Raw genomic sequence first — 6000 nt, forward strand, 5'->3', positions numbered from 1 at the left:
GTAATACTACCATCATTATTACAGCACAGGCACTGGTGCCAAGCTTTGCAAGACCTAGAGAAAAAGAAGAAAACTGTAGACACTGTGGCATGCACTCTCTCTGGTAGTCATCTCGCAGTATTATTTCCAGATTGGTTTCCTGGCCTGATTTATTTCCAGAAAATATTAGAACTCAAACAATCAGGTGTGATGGCTTGCTTTGCAACATCTATTATTGGATTTTACTTGGAGCTCTGGCTGTGTTTATTCAAATGGGTTGAAATTATTCTAATGGATGTGACCTCTACTACTGGCATTATCAGATTCCTGTGTACACTACTTTTCCATCACTTGAAGCAAGTAATCCTTGTTTCCCCTGCCTTAAAGAGGTTTTGATTTACAACCAGTCAGGCTTTTGCAGACATGATGGGTTTGCAGTACAAAATCTGGATAATGTAATTTTTTATTAAAAGGCTTGGCTGAGAACGCAGTAGAATGATTCAAATGGCAAGCTGAAAATGAAGTTTTCAAAGGACCAGCTTTTCCTCAGCTTCTTAAAACAGTCATATGTGGGTCATACAAAACATTACATTGCACCTGTTAATTAAAAACTGTTGCTACTTATTCCAGATTTCACCTGTACTTCTGCATTTGACTTGGGGAGGGAGTCTAACCATGGAAACTCAGATGCTCAAGCCACTAGGCATGGATATTTTTCAGATTGCACAGCTGATTTGTTCATTTCTGCATCCAAATGATATTTACTATTACACTCCTCTTTTAAACATCCTAATTGTGAACCTACTTCTTGTTCCATGAATGGATGAATCAGTCCCTGGTGTAACAATATCTACAATAAGAAAGGGATAACTGAAGACCTTTATGCAGCCTGAGTTTGTAGATATCTGGGTACTGCCTTGTCAAGTTGAAGTCCAAGATCAATTTCATAGAGTCCAGAGTGAGTTTTATCCACACTTTTGATGAGCCAGACCCATTTTCTTCTTTCTTGCCCAGAAACACAGATACAGAGGCTTGTAAGCGTAATGGAATACCAAGGAAACAGGAGTTATGAAGAGGCTATTCTGGGAATGCAAAGTCTGACTGGGATATGAAATTCTACTGTCTTCTGCATCATGCAGAACCTCCTGCTGCCACAGCAAGTGTTCCACCATGTCAGCTATGCATGGTTTACATGGGAATGCTGGATTACTGTAGCTGCATAAACACAGAGCCCAAATTTCTCTGACACAACGTAGACACCTACCTCATCTAAGTCCAGTCTGTTAACTCATTTATTTAATTCCTAGCTGTTCCCCCTAACACTGAAAGACTTGAAATGGTCTTATTCATTCTTTTGGAATAACACCAGAAGAGTATAAGTAAAGAGCTTCACTTTTGAGTGACTCATAGTTTTATATGAGTACAGATTAATTTCTTAAAAAATGTGACCTAATCTTTCTCAGCAGATATTGAATGCAACTAGTATTCAAATCTTTATGTTGGACACCTCTTGGTTCATTAGCCAAGAAAATAAATGTATTTTGTTGCTATCTGATCATGAATAAAAGGATCAGAATTATGACTGTGATATCTATGAAAATGCATAGAGGTGTTCAAGACAACCTATATCAGTTTGCGTATTAATGGAGTACAAGTGCAGGTTAATTCAGCAGTATGTCTGAGCTCTAGCATGGACATGAATCCAGTTCAATATCAATCCATTCATTTCCTCTCCAAGTGCAAAAGTTTCCCCTTTCTTCCCTCCTGCATCTGCTTATCTAGTTAAACCCTATCAAGATTTCTGTAATTCAGAAGGGTATCGGGAAAATCAAATGCAAATTTTGAGGATACCAAGTTTAGAAAAGATGGTACTCAGGATTTTCTAAGCAGTTACAAATTTTTTTGATGAATTTTTTTATTAGAATTGTAAGCAAGGCATTTCCAGGTATTTTAGAGATAGATAGAGTACTGTATACTTTCTGGTCATAATATCCTTTTTCGAAACAGAGTTATTCTAATAATGGAGAAAAGCATGACAAATTTATATATTCATAATAAATCCCCATGTGAGAATTATTTTCATGAATGAAGAAAATATGCTCATTTTATTTATTTCTTTATATTCAAATTAAATTTACATTGTGAAACTTCCTCTGTTTATGCCATGACTGAATTTTGACCTTTCCATGTGAAAACACTGTAGTAGTCCAAGTAACCACAGGAATTTCCTGTCATCACATAGCAATAAAATACAAATGGTACTGCAGAGAATTCTTAACACGAGTCCAAATTCTGTCACTAGTCATCCATACAATTTTTTTAGCTATGTCTTTACACCTGAGCCAAGAATAAACACTTTTTACCAACCAATTAACAAAAAGCCCTCTTTTTCCCCCCCTTTTTAATTTCCCGGAATTTGGGTTTTCTTGGGTTTTTTTTGACATGTGTAGCTCATAGGAGCTACTCAGTCAGGTTCTCAGTTCTAAGAGACAGTGCAGAGTGAGTTCATTCCTGAGACTTGTTATTCTAGACATGCAAAAGCTCTTAAGTTAATAACCAAAATGAACCAAGGTAACATGACTGCAGTAGCTCACAGAGGTAATATTTCATAAAGAAACTAATTGTTTTTCATTCTAAATTCTGTAGAAGAAAATAGCTTTAAGAAAAGGAGGCAGTAGCACCAGATGATCATAAAAAAAGGGGTCAAGTGAAAAGGAAATTTTTCCTACAAATCAATCAGTACACTTGGTGACCCATACAATAAACAAGAAAAGCAGTAAAGCATGGATATCACTCCTGCCAGGAAAAGCAGTGCTTTGTAGTAACAGCAAGAAAAAGTTCCTTGCTTTTAGTCCTACTGCAGAGGGAATTTTATACTAATTTGTTTTTTCACAGCTAATATTCAGACAGTTGCAAAAGATGCCACTTGACCACCAGTACATAACTTTCACTTTAAAAAAAGCGTTGTAAGGGAAAACTAATTAATCACTATTTTTTCCCAAAAGACACTAAACAAAACAAAAACAATGAAAATATAAGTAAACTAATCTCATTCTTCTGGGATTAATAGCAATAAATAATTAAGCTATTTTTTTTTCTATTTGAAATATTACCTATTTCCTTAAGAGGTTTGCACATTCTATTTTCAGTCTCATTTTATTTGCCTTTAGGAAGCACTAACCCATCTAGGAAGAAAACCTTTTAAAAGAGATATTTATACTCAAACTTCAGAGGATAAAGACAATAGAAAGTGCAAAAATCAACTGAAATATTTTCAGAAATAATTTAATTCTCATGTCACTGCTGACTGACAGCTCTAATAAATTCTTACATTTTAAGCAGACTTACATTTCACATGCATTTGCTCTCCACTGCTGAGCAGAGTGGAACATCTATTGTCAAATGCATAAAATAACATTAGAAATGCAAACTTAATGTAGCCAATGGTAATGTGTTATTTAAAACTTATGAGCCTGAATAAGGGCTTATTTTCTCTAAATTGAAATTTATAGTTTCATTTTAAAGTACTAACTTGAATATTGATGGGCTTTAGGCATGCTGTTATAAAATGGGAAAGAAAAACAAAGCAAGTAACTATGAGGCATAAAGCTGCTATTATGGTAATATATGGAAACTTATATAAAAAGTGGATCCTAGTTACCTGTACTAATAGCAAAAAACATACAGAAGAATTTGTGCAAGTGGTATAGGGAAGTCATACTTTCCTGCAATATATGTCAAATCTAGGTTTAGAGTCACAATATTTAAACACAGATGGCTATAGAATAGTTTTGAAATAGGACCAGAAAGCAGGTGATGGTTTCATCTCTCCCTTTAAAGCTTTTTTCCTTGACATTTTTTTTATCCAGTTCCACTCTGATCAATGAAAATAAAGAACAAAGGCATTGTTTCTCTGTTGCTTTTTGGCAGCAGAATTTCTTGACACTGGATGGTAATACTATATACATGGCTATAGAAAAGCTATTTAAATTGACATGAAACATGAATCTTCTTCAATTCCAAAATAAAAAAAATACCTCTCTGTCATATCTTGATTTTGCAGATATTTTAAATCACTGAAGTTTTTTTCCACCTCATTTGTTCAAACATATTATTGAGCCATATATACATACTTCAGAAACAGTGCAGTATAGTTTAGAGTATACAAAAATAGTTTAGAGCTTACAAAAATACTAATCTGAAAGTGTATAACACTTGTTATCTCTTGATGCAAATATTTTACAAAGTAATAAAAATTTACAAAATACCTCTGGAAGAAGTGTTTAAGATTCAAAAATTTTATGATGATTAAGAAAATGGTAGTAAGAATTACCTAATTTTTCTAAAAATCATGTATTGGACTACTTCTGAATTAAAAAAGGAATTCAGTCTCCCAAATCAAATGCTTGTAATTCAGTCCTGCAGATGGGATTCTGCAAATTAAAAATGCCAATCTCCATAGATCAAAAAGGATAAATTTCATTAAATACAGGTAAGTACTCAGAAGATTAACATATTTTTAAACAGCCCAGACCAAACAAAACTAATCATGGAATGACAGAATCATTTGGGTTAGTAGAGGCCTTAGAGATCACCTAGTTTCCATCCCCTTGCCATTAGCAGAGACACCTTCCACTATCCCAGCTTGCTTAGGGCTCCATCCAACATGGCCCTGAGGACTTCCAAGGGTGGAGCATCCCAAACTTCTCTGAACAACCTGTTCCAGTGCCTTACCTCCTTCACAGTAAAGAATTTCTCCCTAAAATAAAGTTCATTCTTTAATTATTATTTGGGTGTAGCTAGGCATCATGGCTGTTTTGCTTGTGTGCCTTCTCAGTTCACTTGAATTATTAATCAGTCACATGTATAGTTGAGATAAAATGTTGGGTTTTGACTTGGGGTCTATTTGAAACTAGGTGAAATGTGGAACATTTGTAATTAATTCTGCTGTTACAGAAACCCAGGAGATAATTTTTGGTCATTCTCAAAGTTCCTCAAGGCAGCTCTTGCTGTTTGACATCTGATTATTACACTTAAATGTGTTGATTATCAGTGTGAGTAGAATATCCCAAAGGCTGCTCTCTGTGATTTCTGCTGCAGAAGTGATGAAATTGTACACAGATAAGACATTAGAAACTAAATCTTCAATGAAAGCTATTGTTGTGTGAACATCATCTACAACAGTCCCTTCCATGCAGTTAAGATATTTAACAGATGTTCTGTTATGAAGTTAAAACTATATGCAAATTTAAGATTGCAGCCAGTTGAATAAAAACAATAATTTGAGGTACTCTCCTACCCAGCTAAGGATGCTGCTGTAAGAACCCTTGTAATGGGGAGTGGTTTTGCCATAGGTCAACTATCAAACCTCTTGTTTAGGAAATTTGGTTCCTTATATGAATATTACCCTATATCAAGGCTTATCATCTACTATTCTAGTAACACGGATTAAGAAAGAAGATATATTAATATTTTTAAAAAATAATACACTTTATTGGAGCACAGAAGTTCCTTAGCTAATGTAACTTAGAGAAAATAAGAGTTATCATATATTTTCTTAGTAAACAGCATGGACTCAAGGTCTTTTTCTGGTTTGGAATAAGATTTTACCAAATATGAACACACCTAATTCTGTTTTCTTAGAAGTCAAATTTATTCCATCTAATTGTAAAGTGAATTGTTCCTTATCATTAAATGATTTTTACAAGTGATTATCAAATTAGTTTAGAAGAAGTGTTTCACTAATGGAAAAGCTTATGTGAATTTTATGCCTCTGAAAATTCTGAAAATTCTTACTTTACAGAAATATCCTTTATAACATGCCAAATCTAGGTGTCAAATCTATTAAGTTCCACACAAAATATACATTTGTCCTCAGTGTTTGGTCTTCCAGATCAATTAATTAGGTTCCTATCTGGAGGTTACAAAGAACATTTTATTTTATTTTATTTTATTTTATTTTATTTTATTTTATTTTATTTTATTTTATTTTATTTTATTTTATTTTATTTTATTTTATTT

This window comes from Parus major, chromosome 2 (assembly GCF_001522545.3).
Source record: "Parus major isolate Abel chromosome 2, Parus_major1.1, whole genome shotgun sequence".
Classification (NCBI taxonomy): Eukaryota; Metazoa; Chordata; class Aves; order Passeriformes; family Paridae; genus Parus; species Parus major.